This window comes from Candoia aspera, chromosome 1 (genome assembly GCF_035149785.1).
Source record: "Candoia aspera isolate rCanAsp1 chromosome 1, rCanAsp1.hap2, whole genome shotgun sequence".
Classification (NCBI taxonomy): Eukaryota; Metazoa; Chordata; class Lepidosauria; order Squamata; family Boidae; genus Candoia; species Candoia aspera.
In genome coordinates, this window is record NC_086153.1 from 22022303 (window position 1) to 22036599 (window position 14297).

The following is a 14297-nucleotide window of genomic DNA, read 5'->3' on the forward strand; positions in this document are numbered from 1 at the left end:
TCTTCCTATAGCTGAGAGTGACTGGCCCAAGGTTACCCAGCTGGTTTTCAAGCCTAAAGTGGGACTAAATCTCAAATTTCCCTACTCTTAGTCCAGCGTCTTAACCACTAGGCTAAACTGGCTCTCTTACATTAGGTTATTAGATTAGATTGCTACTTATTATTATTACAGTAGATTATATTAACAATAGTTATTGGATTAGGTTATTATATTAGAGAGATACTAAATAATTAATATGGAAGCTGGTATGACAAACCACTGAAGAAAATTATAGACCTATGATGAAAATTCTCCAGGCACCCTGTAGCACCAGGTTTGTCGTAATGAATTCCAACTATATTATATATGTTTCACCTATCCAGGACCAGGAGAAAGAGTGGAATAACAATAGTAACAAAGCAGCATACATTTCTGATTAATGAGATTAATAAAATTACATGTTCACTTTTCATTCAGCCTCTTTATTTCCTAATTTTTGGAGTATTTGGCAACATGTCCATCCACAGAACTTTGTACACACAGACTTTTCACCAACTAAACAAGGCTTTCTCAGAGCAGCTTTAAAGCTTCACTGATTTTCAAGAATTCATGACTCTTGCATTTCAACACTTACAAGGAAGTGGACTGCCCTCATATCTAACTTGGGGGAATCTTAATGATAACTGGCTAGATAACTGGAAAAAACAGGACACTGCACTAGAGTAATACTGCTTCAGTTATTTTTATGATTGGGCTGCAGAGTGATGCTCAGAGTAGGCTTTGCAAATTTAGATCAGGAGTAGTTAGTTAGTTCTTTCCTTTCCTTTCTTGTTTTCTTCCAAAAGAATCTGGCTGCTACTGCACAGCAGTATAATGCAGAAAGTATACCCAGAATATCTAACATTTCTACATGCTATGAGAAGCTAAGCAACTTGTTCTCATTCTACATTCCATACATTTAACACTCTGAATCTAAAGTAAGCCAATTACAGCATTTTACTCCCATTTCAGTCCCATTCATTTACATCTTCAAATCTCAGTTGCTTTTATTCTCTGTGAGAACTTGTGGTCAGTAGACACTGCTGAACTACAACTCATAGCCATAGGCATTGGCTACAAGCTGCAATGAGGAAAAGCTGATGAAACACACACCATGACCTCATAATGCAAACCCTGGCCTATATTATTTGCATTGTGGCATTAAACACAAGTCATGGAATTTGCATCATGACACCGTGATGCACATTCTGTTATTTGCCCATCTTATCCCCAGTGGATGCCTATGTTCCTAGCTGTCACAAACAGTATTATCAATAGTAAAGGATGCAAAATTCAGCAATCACTGGAAAGTCATAGGTTCCCCACCTCCATTATATACTTTCTTGGTTTGTGGGTGGGGGTTGGAAGTAAGATTAAAAAGTATAAAACAGGGCAAACAAAACACAGTGATATATTCAAATGCCTAAAATTGTGATGCTTGTGCTCAGAAAATCAAAGCGCAGGATTTTCCAGGGTCCCAAAGATATGTTACAAACAAATAACCTAAAGTTCTTTCCTATGAGTTGCTATTACGTGGGAGACAGCCATGGGCAAATCTACTGTTGACCTTTTAGCATGATAAAATGCACCATTCTTCCCACTCTTTTTAATAATCCAAACCAGTGTACAGCTCCAAACAATACTTCTCATTTGACTTACTGAACCTATTCTCCGTAGAATTAAAACATTTCTCTAGAAGTAGGTGTCCTCTTATATATCCAACAAGCCAGTCAGTTAATTCCTGTTGAAATTAATGGATCAACATTTGGTTGATCCGAAAAAAAGCGGACCCTGCACCTGCAGGAAAAACGCTAGAAAGAAATATGCAAACACTTTTGTGTGTGTTCGAAGTAGTGTAAAATAAAAATAATTAACAAAATAATTTTACAAATAACAAGCAGCAACAGAATATGTTAAATTATATTCAACTTTTCCCAGTTTGCCATCTTTTCCTCTACTTTCTGAATACAGTAGACTCTCAATTAGCCAGAACTCAAGCAACTGGCACTCTCAAGCAGCCAGAAAAAAAAAAACGGGCACTCTCAAGCAACCCGCAAAAAAAGAATCTATCTCTCTGCTGCCATCTAGTGGGTATTAGGGTTTAATAGTAACTCTCAAGCAACCAGAAACTACATTTATCCAACATCTACCAATCCCCATGGGTGCTGGTTAACTGAGAGTCTACTGTACATTTTAGAATGGTTCATCACTTTTCAAGGGCATGAACAAAGGCAACCAGAAGTTCACAAAATGTATTTCAATACAACTTTCAACACCTTCTTTCAAAGAAATTTGTCCCTAATTAGTATAGATATGGAAGCATTTTTTTAAAAAAAATAGAGTCAATTTTTTTTAAAAAGACAGTAAAGATATAAAAGACTTCAGCTTCAGAAATGAGTTCAAACTTCCAAGAGTCTGATCAACCGTAGCTTAAAGGCAAATCTTGCCTATCACTGACAGGTGATACATGCTCATTCTCATACTATGTAATCTACAGACACATTATCTTTGCCCTTTTGTAGTGTTTAATACAAGGAAATTGCCCCTTTAGATTACAAAATTAGCCAAATCTGTGAAATAATAAAATCAAAGTAAAATATTTGTAGTACTGTGAACACTTAAGAAAAATAATTGTCCTAACAGTCAGAAATCACGCTGAGACAAGGAGTAGGTCTCTAGTGTTTATTACTGCTACATAAACAGAATCCTAACAAACTGAAGAAGCGTGGGAAAAACCCAGACAGATAAACCCCAAAAGCTAAGGCGGATCTGATCGGTGTCTCTTTGAATGGCGGCTTAATTCCTTAGTACTACGCATGCGTTTTCCACCCTGGATCAAGGCCCCCTCCTGCTCGCCATCATTACTCATGACAATAATATAGTCTATCCAGAACTAATGAAAAACAAGGACCACTTGTTACAAATTACAAATTCCAATGAAGATTGTTCTTTTGTACATAAAATAACATGCAACTCACACAAACAACACCATATATGACAGTTATTTTTTGTATATATATTGGTTACACACATTTCTTATAAATTTCTAGCACTTAAATATATCTGTCATGCATAAAGGCAGTAGTAAATTCAAGTATATCAGGCTTGTTTGGCATAAGCTGTATTTTAAACACAAATTTAAATTAAATATAGGAATATTATAATATAAAATAGACTTGAGGCAGAATGTAATCCATAGAATGGACTGCAATGGAATTGATGTTGAGGGAGTTTAGTTATATACTCCAAAAGCACCTAATTGGCTTGAATCTTGTAGCCAAAAATTGGTTAGTTCGAGCATATGTTCCTATACACTGATGCATTTTATCTCCTACTTCCAGGGGATCCACAAATATGTTTGGTAAACCATGATTTATGCAAGCCACAACCCAACACTAGAGTGTATTTTTTCAAAATTTTCTGATATCCAAATTTCAATACAATTCTTTATCCTCCCAGGTCTAAGCTCGAAACAACGAGGGATAAGAGAAGGTTTAAACAATGTTTGTTTATTTTATTCCTCACATTTCTTCACAGCCCATCTCACCAAAGCGACTCTGGGCCGTTTACAATGTTGCTTTGTGTTTGTAATGCATTCCTTCAAGTAGGATTATGTGGAATATTCCAAATCCTGATTGGCTCCTGAACAGAGAGAAAACCTTGGTTCTCTCTCCTCGTTCTTCCCAAAAACTGAAGCTCTCCACTTCAGCCTTTTTAACTTCATTCTGACTTACTCACTGATGGATCTGGGCAGTAATGGCTACATAGTGAGAGGGGGACTCACACACTCAGTAGACAAAGTGGATGGATGAAAGGAGAAAAAAATCACTATCAGTTTTAGGTCAGAAGCATGAGCATCTAGAGGGGGCAAGTGAAAAAATGTGCATCATGATGTAAATACCACAACTTATATACAAGCATCCGATGTCAGAACACAAGTACATAAGAGTGGGATTTGCATCATGATGTTACTGTGCACATATAATTTTGGTTTGCTGAGGAGGCCTATGCTGGAGAGACCCAAGTTCAAATTCTCACTCATCCACAAAGTTTGTTGCTTGATTTTGAGCCAATCAGTCCCTTTAGGCCAATCTATCTACTAGAGGTTTTGTGATGTTAACAGTTAAGGAGACCCTTTTTGATGCTAACAGTTAAGGAGACCCTTGTGTAAGCTGCCTTGAGCTTTCTCAGAAAGGGTGGAATATAAATGCAAAAGGTGGGATATAAATGCAAACAAAAATAACAACAAATATTTGCAAACAGCTCTGTACATGTAGGAAGAACAAGGTCATTATTTTTCCAGCCATGAAAAAGGTCCTCAAGTAGTTACTTTGAAGTAGTTACCTCTGCATGCTATTAAATGAATGCAACTGGCACTTAGTTCCACCAAGTAGAACTTAAACAAGTAAAACTCTAGAAATCTTATGCCATTTTAGGTTCTTGACTCAGCATTACCAGCCTTGTACACTTCTATTCCCTGCTTATCATGCAAGGCAGCATCAAAATTTTTAGTTTTTGATTCTCCCTATCTTTAATCATCATGTCATTTCTTTCTTTGTTCCATTTCCTTTCATTTTTAGAAAAATTAAACATCTTGTTTCTTTGCCATCCTTCCTAGCATATCTCTCTCTTGCTCCTAAAGTCCTCCCACTCTTGCTCTTTTCTTGCCTTCATCTTATTTCCTCTTCAATTCCTCTCCTTCAGTCCATAGCTGACTCCACACCTTTTTTTATTCTCCTTGTTATCAGATCTCCTTGTCCTAATGTCTCAGAGTCTCATCTCAATCAACTGGTCTTCTCTTGTCCAAAGATAATCACTCTTTTCTTCTTTAAAAAAGTCTGGGCAATAAACTATTCTGCCCCCTAAGCAATTCAATATTTCAGACAATTGCAGCATCTGTATTAGAAGCAACAGTAACACAACACAACTTATAACGATATGCCTTCAGTAAGTCCTACAGATGGCTGAAAAAACTGCCTAGTTCAGTGAATCTAGATCCTATTTTTCACAATTAAAAAGTGGTTAAATCCAGTTCTCTTTATTTCAAGCTTCTGTAAAATGTCACAAATTTTATTTCTTCATTTCTGTATCAATACTCTGGCTTTTAAAGCAATTCAATCATTACACAGCTATCCTATAATTTGTTTTTAAAGATCATTTAAAAAATCAAAAATAGCACAACATGAACATTCAAATATATACTCAAATAAGAACAAAATTTAGCCCAGAACAAAGTGCTGAGAGCAATAACTATTTAAAAGCAATTAATAAGAAAACTAGACACATATAATATTGCACATGGCCATCCTTATTTTGGAGCTACTGTATTAGCAAAATGGTGGTCTTAGTTGTTCTTGCCAACTGCATTGGTCTACTTAGCAGGTATATGAGCAGGATCTTCATCATGATGCTTAGGCCTATCAATACAGATATAACCAGTCTTTCAAATAATTTGTTTCAAGTCATGCTTTTCAAGGCCACTTTCCAATTAAGATGAAAATCAAAACTCCTTTATTTCCATGTACTGTCCACTTTATTCCTAAATGGAAAACTTTTCCTAAAGGCAAAAGTAATAAGCCATGTGCAGTGCTGTCCATCACCAACTGGTGCTGATTTACCCAGTAATAACCAAGGAGTATGGCTCAAGCTCAGTTTTGCCCTACATTTGGCTTCCATTTTGCAGCTCAAACTGGAGTTCTTGCCAGCACCACCCAAAAAAGGATCATGCAAGATGGTTGTCTTTTAGATAATATAATCCCCAGCAGAGAATCTTCATGTGATAAATTCCTTCTCAGCAAAGGTGTCATGATCAGACTTCTTTCTTCATCACAGACCAGGCCATGGCATTTGGGCTGTGCCACAAATGAAAGCCAGACATTTTAATTTCCTACATACTTTCCTTGCGCCTCTTGAGATTTGCTGTTTTTCTAATAGCCGTCTAATCTTAAGTTACTTGTATTGGTTACCTTGTAATAAAGGAACGTCTTTGCTTGGATTGTTACACCCAAAGAAGGGACAGAAAAGAAAGGTATACTGTTTATATTATTTCTGTTTCAATCCTGAGAGGAGATATGATTATTCTGGAAATTTTCCCTCAGGACTTATGAATTTTTAAAAAAAAAAGCACCATCAGAGACACCATTTTTGGTTTGGCAAGTTTTAACTGTCATGCACAGGCTAGGCTAAATATTATGTTAAGCCATAAGACGGTTTCTTTTGTTCTAATTTTGCGTGTTATGTGAAATGTGTCTCTGTGATTCGTAAAGCATGGTTTATCATTTAGCAAGTTATATGAACCCACCCAAACATGCTTTAATCAGTAAAACATTATTAAAGAAACTACAGCTTAAAATGTGTTAACCCATGCATATTACCTCAGGACTACAATTCTGTAGAACCCAAACAAGGATTCCCTTTCCCATTTGTACATTACTACCACCATATGTCATATTACTATGGCCAAGAAATGCCAGATGTACCTTTAGCAGATCTAAAAATTATGCGAAATCGGTCACAAAAAGTTATTAAATGAATCCAAGACTTTAAACGCCGAGATCCACTACACAAATTTTTAAGAGCAGCTAACAACCACTTGGTGACGGACCTCAAAAAGCTGTTGCAAACATGAATGAGATTACGACCATAAAATATACGGCACCAGAATTAATATATATTCTAGTGTCCGGAAGTTAATTTCTCCAGGAGAAAGAAACTCCAGCCCAAGGAATTATTCCTCTTCTTTCTTTTGCAGAACGGGTTGGAGAGTTGCTGCAGCAAGAATGCCTGCACTATGGCCAAGCTGAGCACTATGCGCGCCCATAGAGCACGGCTTGGCCCCCGCAAACATACGCGAGGTTGACGCTGCAGGCGACCACACGCTCCGTGGCATTCTCGAACCAGTCCGGGGCGCAAAGACCCTCGAGCCTCTCTTTTTTAGATCGAGCGGGAAGGGGTTCCCGCCGCCGGGACCGCAAGGAGGCGAACAAACCGGCTAAGAAGAAGAGGCCCCTTCCCTCCCCCGGACCGCTCGGACACCCTCCCGCGCCGATCCCGGGCACTTACTTTTCCACCGGGCCCTCTTCTCCGCGGGAGGGCGGAGGCAACGGCTGACCGAGCCAACCAGCCTTGCCTGCCTGCCTGCCTTCCTCCGCCTCCGCGCGCGCGCCTCAACCTCAACCCTACTCTTCTCCCTTCCCACAGGCACTCTGCTTGCAGCCACCGACAATCTAACCAACCCACGTTCGGCACTCGACGCAGAGGACCTGCCTCCCTTCAACGCTGTCCAATCCCAACAGCGATTTCAATAGGGAAGGGAATGACAAAGGAGAGGATAAGCGGGCAACCAACCCGACGGACATTTCAGCCTCCTGGCGCCTTGGCCAAGAGTTTCACCAATAAGAAAAAAGAACCCAACGGCAAAATCCCGCCCTCCCGGCATTAGCCACATGATAGTTAAGCCAATCAGAAACCGGAGAAGGGAAGCGCGTTCAATCTTTCTCCTCTCAGCCGCACAGTGTCCCACGGGCGAGAGTTGGCGCATGCGTACATAAATCTACCCAATAGCTTCATTTACTCTTGCGCGCATCGCCGTCTCTCACTCGCGCGCATCAACAATTGCTCGTGTGTTACGCGTTCCTCTTTTTCGCCCGCTTCCCGGTCGTGCGCAATCTCGGTCCGTTGCTATGGTGATAAGGAAGCCCGCGCCTGCGGCCTTCTGAGCCTCACCTCTCGCCTGACCAAATTATTCCTCATTTTCCTGCTTGCACACCTTTCTTCTGTCAAAATACACCTCCGTGCAAATGTGAGTAGATTAATAGGTACCGCTTCGGCAGGCAGGTAACGGCGTTCCGAAGTGTCCACGGCCAAACGCCGGCTCTTCGGCTTTGAAACGGAGATGAGCACCACCCCCTAGAGTCGGACACGACTGGACTTAACGTCAAGGGAAACCTTTACCTTTACCTTACCAGGAAGCCGGGAGCTCTTTGATGCCTGCCACATCCTGATTTTGTATCCACAATAAATATGAATATAAACTGCAGTAACCCTATGTTCAAAATAACGATTGAAATCTTAGCCCCCCCTCCCCCTGAGTAGGGATTATAGTTAGGAAGTGCCAATCGAAGCAAATATTGTAACTCAGGGTTGAACTGTGGAGTCCTTGGTGTTGTCTGAGCCTTGTTGTTTTCTTGCAGACGTTTCATTGCCAGACTAGGCAACATCTTCAGTGCAATCAAAGAACTCCCAAAGAGAGAACAACACCTCCACCAACCCAAGCAGGGCAAGCCACAGTATATTAACTGAGAGCAAGGCCCACTCCCTCTTTGCACTGAAGACGTTGCCTAGTCTGGCAGTGAAACGTCTGCAAGAAAACAACAAGGCTCAGAGAGCACCAAGGACTCCACAGTTAGGAAGTAACAGAAAGCATTTGGTTCTGTTACTAAAATCTTCTTGTTATTTCCAGGTATGGATAAGAAGCCATCTGCCATCCTGGAAAACAAGTATCAGTGGCTGCGTTTATGCATGTGCTGGGCTAAGGTGTTACTGAGTGAGTTGACCCAGCCATTTTAGACATATTTAGTGCAGTAGATAAATGGTCCAAATATGGTATAAGGCAATTTTTTCCCTTATATTTCTGTCTCCACCAACATGCTTTGAGTAAGTTCAGCATAATGGCTCTTTGCAACCTAGACAGTAGCCAGCCCGTGTGATTTTCTATCCATGTGGTTTTCTTGGTAGAGATACAGCAGTATTCATGCCTTTTTGAGGTGCAGCAACCAGAACTGCATACAATATTCCAGATATTCCAGATACAGCTGCACCATTTTTATAAGGACATTATAATATTGGCATCTCTATTTTCAGTAGTTTTTTATTATCCCTAACATGCTGTTGGCCTTTTTTACAGTGAATGTGCACTGTGTTGACACTTTCACTGAATTCTTTCAGTCTGTATGAGTAGTTAGGATTGGCACCAAGATGCATCACTTTACATTTGAATGACATCTGCCATTTTGATGCCCGCTCCCCTAATGTGCAGAGAATCCTTTGGAGATCTTCCCAGTCTTTTTTTTTTTTTACCACCCAGAACAATTAAGTGTCATCAGAAAACTTGACATTTTGGAACACTGGTGTTGGAGAAGACTCCTGAGATTACCATGGACAGCCCAAAAAACCAAACAAATGGATCATCAAACAAATCAACCCAGAATTCTCACTCAAGGCCCAAATGACCGGGCACATAATGGACACATTATGTGAAGACCTATGTGGGGAAAGTTCAAATGCTGGGAAAGATGGAAGGAAAGAGAAAAAGGAAGACCAACAGCAAGATGGATGGACTTAGTTGCAGTGGCTGTGGATACACCATTGGAATACCTGAAGTACCAGGTTAGGGACAGAACATCATGGAGAATATCTATCTTTTCTAATCATCAAACCCATAAATCACAAGTTCATTTTTTTCTTTTTTCAGGAAAAAGTCGATAAGGGGTTTCCAGTCACTAATAAATGTAGTTATTGTCCTTTCTCTAATCAAACAAGTCAATTTTGCCATTTCTGCTAATTCTGTCATCTTCACCAGCCATTCTTCCATTGTGGGTATTTCAGAGTCTTTCCATTTTTGTACATATTATATTCTCGCAGCAGTTATCATATATAAAAACAAAATGATACTAAACTCTGCCAGTGCAGAGTATAAGGAAGATGACCTTGACAGAGATAGGCCAGATCTGTTACAAAAGTGACCAGGAGAAAAACATGACCTAAGTCAAAAACAAGCAGAAAGTATGTGTAAGTGGCTCAGACAGACACCTCCCTAATTCACATATGTATAAGAAGAGGAGGAGGAGGCACAATACAATCAGACTTGCAAGATTCTGTTATTGTAGCAAATCTCAATAAAAGTAGTTTCAGCTTTCCTGTGGAGTTGTTTCATGGACTGGTCTATCTAGTGGAGCTGATAGCCAGTAAAGCCTTTGGGTACAGAGAAGACTATTCCATAAATTGGGGGTCATAACCAAAAACCACTGCTTTCAGGATCCCAGTGATTTCACCTCTCTTATGTTGGGGGTAGACAACCAGTTTGGTGTAGTAGTTAAGGCACCAGGGTAGAAACCGGGAGAGTGTAAAAAATGTTGGGGGTAGATAATTCCTCGTACTGGATAGGATGGTCCTACTTGGGGAAGGCAGTCTTAAAGGTACCTAGGAGCCAAATCACAAAGGTCAGAATCAACTCTTTGAACTGTGCCTAGAAACCTATTGACCATCAGTTTAACACCCATAGTATTAGCATAACATGGCTGAAGCAGCTCTTACCCCCCAGCATGTAGGCAGTGCATTTTGCACCAATGTTGTTTCTGAGTTATCTATTTATTTATCAAACTTTATCACTGCCCATCTCCCTCCCAAGGAGGGACTCTGGGCGGTTTACAATAAAATAGAATTAAAACCAGAACAGTTATAAATACAATAAATACAATAAAAGTAAAAATATAATGGAATCTAGATAGCCAAGAGTTCTTTATCAGACCATGAGTATAATAGGTCAATCAGAAGTCACTCTAGGGCGCTAGCCATTCCCAGGTACAGCTATTCCCCCCCACAAAAGTATTCCTCAAAGGTAGCCCAATATACAGCACATTTAATATTATATAACGAAAATCCCAACTGATAAACTGAAGAACGGAGGAGAGCTTGTAAAAGCAGTTTTGAGAGGGAGGAAAGAAATTAGTCTAATCAAGACAAAGTTATGAAGAGGACAAGAAAGAGCCATGAACTATGGCAGGAAGATAAGAATGTTGATCTATTGCAAGAACTTAATCGTTGGGAGTAAAAAAAAAGTCTCAGTGGTTGTAAGCTATAAACCCAAGCACCAGGATGCTAAGGCAACATACAAAGTAAGCAATATACTGAACCCCCTGCAGACAATTTGACCAATCAGTGAGACACAGGCAAGAATCAGCAAAAATACAGAAAGGCTCTCAGGAGTGTAGTAGTTGTTGTTTTCTGTTTTGCTGCACTTAATTTAATGGGGCAACCGGAAATAGAATGTTAATAAGGGCAGCCACACCTAAAGAAACCCAGCATTTGTAGGTTGCATTGGAGGGGAGAACAGATGCCTACATCTACCTGGATTGGAAAGCCAGCTTTTATGAATACATACAGAGAAATCTCACATTAGGTTTAGTTTCACAATCAGATGCACCTGAATAATCAACAAACATTAATTAAAAACCTGCATATACAGACCTTAAAAAGCACTTTTTGACTGTTTTGTATATCTATCAGGCAACCATTTTATCAAGAGAAATCCTTTCCCATTAAATTGGTGAATTGGACAATCAAATGTCCAATTGATGCTAGATTTTCTTTCAACATCTCCAAACTTTTGCCAAGCAATCAGAGAAAGCTGTCAACGATAAGCCAGTTATAAGTACCTTGCCAAAACTATTACTAAGCCTCCTGCTGTAGACTTCAGCTAGCTATTAAATCTATGCAGGTTAATACTGAGTGAGTGAGGTGCCATTAAGTTGGATTTGACTTCTAGTGACAGTATCAACAAATGCTCTCAGACTTCACCTGTCTCTAGCACTCTTCCAATGACATTCCACCCTCAGCACTCTTCCAATGACATTCTGATAGTTTGATCCCTTCCATCCATCTTGTCATGTATACATTTTCTGCCATTCATTCATTATCATTTTTTATTGTCTATCATTCATTCACATCACATGGCCCAAATATGGAAGTTTCTGCTTGCTGATCATAGTTCCAAAGGAGCAGTCAGCCTTTATTTGGTAACAACATGACCTTGACTAAGTTTGTAAACTGTCATTCACTTAGAATTAATGAAGAAATGCTAAAATATGGATCCAAATTGTTTATAGATTGGCTGTGCAACTTGTTCAGAGTGTGTATGAAAATATCTGTGCCTGATGATTTGAAGAAGGCTGTTCTGTTTCTCCTGTGCAGATGGAAAAGTAGCAAGAGTGAATGCAAACATAATAAGGGGAATCGTTTGTTAAATGTGTTTGAGAAGGTTTTTGGCAGAGTACTGATGGAAATGACAAATTTCCAATGACAAATCTCGATAAAATAGTTAAGAGCAGAGACATCATGCTGACAACAAAGGTCCGCATAGTTAAAGCAATGGTGTTCCCCGTAGTAACATATGGCTGCGAGAGCTGGACCATAAGGAAGGCTGAGAGAAGGAAGATCGATGCTTTTGAACTGTGGTGTTGGAGGAAAATTCTGAGAGTGCCTCGGACTGCAAGAAGATCAAACAGTCCATCCTCCAGGAAATAAAGCCAGACTGCTCACTTGAGCGAATTATATTCAAGGCAAAACTGAAATACTTTGGCCACATAATGAGAAGACAGGACACCCTGGAGAAGATGCTGATGCTAGGGAGAGTGGAGGGCAAAAGGAAGAGGGGCCGACCAAGGGCAAGGTGGATGGATGATATTCTAGAGGTGACGGACTCGTCCCTGGGGGAGCTGGGGGTGTTGACGACCGACAGGAAGCTCTGGCGTGGGCTGGTCCATGAAGTCACGAAGAGTCGGAAGCAACTGAATGAATAAACAACAACTGATGGAAAGGGTATGAGTGGTGACAATGGGAAAAATTTGGGAAAAGTAGGGTTAGGATTCATACAATTGGGATATAAACAGTTGCACATAGTGGTTGGAGGAAGCCCCCCTGAACTTCTACAAAACACTGAAGATGCATATCAGTAACATGGGCAGTTCATCAAAAATTAATTGAAATTCATATCCAACACATAAAAGATAATGTAAAAACAATTATGACAGAAAGAGTATGAGTGGTGACAACGTGCAGTATGTTTAGGGTTCATAAACTAGGTTGGGTATTTGTGATTCAGCATGTTAATGAGAACCTACCCATTGCCGCAGCATGTCATAATATTTTTTTTTTGGCATAGCATGTTATATGATCACAACAATTCTGTTAATAATCTGAGTTCATCAAGTGGTATGAATTCAGCCAAGGAATCAGAGCAAACACATTAACCAATGTCAGCAGAATAAGCATGGCAATTAATGTTATTTAATGATGCAATCATAACAATGCATGTGCAAAAAGATTGAGGGATGAAAGGATTAAGAAATTACAGTCATGGAACCACAATAGTTTCTTAAGTCTGTCTAGCAGCTAGACAGCAAGTGTTTTAGGCATGAGATTGTGCCAGTGAAGTACAGACTTCCTCCTTTCCAGAACTTGGAATTTACTTTCATTTGAAACAGTGTAAAGAAAGCATGCAGAATACCATGTGAGAGATTGTGGGGAGGCTAGGAAAGGATGAAAAAAATGTAGATATAAACAAGAGATAGCTGGCAAATACGTTAATAGCCTATCTCATATATAGCAGCATAAAGCAGAAAAAATATGGGAAGAAACATTTGAAATAATTCAAAGAGACTGTCTTAATTATATAAATGAGGGTTGGATATTCCTCTTACACTTTCCAGGACTCTGAGTTTACCCTAGACTACCATTAATATACCCTACTGAAATGTACATAATTCTTGCTTCTTGATTTTGCCCAGCTGCATGGGGTTTGACACACGGCTTCTAATCCCTTTACCAGCAAGGGTGTCGTTGTTTTCCTCTCCTGTACATCAAAGTAAAGTGTTGTATTGATGTGTTTTTGTTCTCTTCATGTTGTGTCTGTATGTGTGTACCGGGAAGCACTGGGTAGGGAGCATATGCACTGGATTTTTTTTTTTCCTCCACAACCTCCAGTTTGATACAGCACATTTTCAAACTCAGCCTTTCTTTTGCCAGCTTCTCCCCTCCACATCACATTTGGTCCCTTTTTGTTTTTGAGTAATTGTGCCAATGGAGTCCTGACCCCCTTTACATAATTCCTTTCCAGCCTTCCGTAGGGTTGGAAAGAATAAAGAGTTGGTCAAGGGAAAAGTGCAGATCATCGTTTGTTAAGAATATATGTGTTAACAAAATAAAAAGCAAAAGCTTTTCTGAAATCTCTTTATTGGCAGGGTGGCAGTGGTGATTTCAGAGAGTTGCTAGTATTTTTTCTTCTAACAGACAAAGTAATATTCTATTATGAAAAGCCCCTCTGATTTCACTTTTCCTTTTGGACTCTTTCTTCTCCCACAGTGCATATGGGATTGTGTCATGTACTCAAGATGTGAATGAAGAAAGAGCAATTGTGGCTGCAGGCAATGAGCCTCTATCAGTAAAAGAGGCTTTTCCTCATCCAAGCTCACCCGATACAGGAAAGAATATGGCACTTGTCC

The 14297-nt window shown here is 39.7% G+C and overlaps 1 protein-coding gene across 8 annotated transcripts in view; it reads right to left on the bottom strand.

Annotated features, from left to right (window-relative positions):
- DTNB (dystrobrevin beta) overlaps positions 1–7209 on the bottom strand; it is a 111122-nt gene extending 103913 nt beyond the window's left edge. For all 8 annotated transcript variants that reach the window (XR_010067729.1, XR_010067726.1, XR_010067728.1 and 5 more), the window contains exon 1: positions 7081–7209. The gene's annotated coding sequence lies outside the window, so the exon portion shown is untranslated. The remainder of the gene's footprint in view (positions 1–7080) is intronic.
- Positions 7210–14297: the final 7088 nt, after the last annotated feature.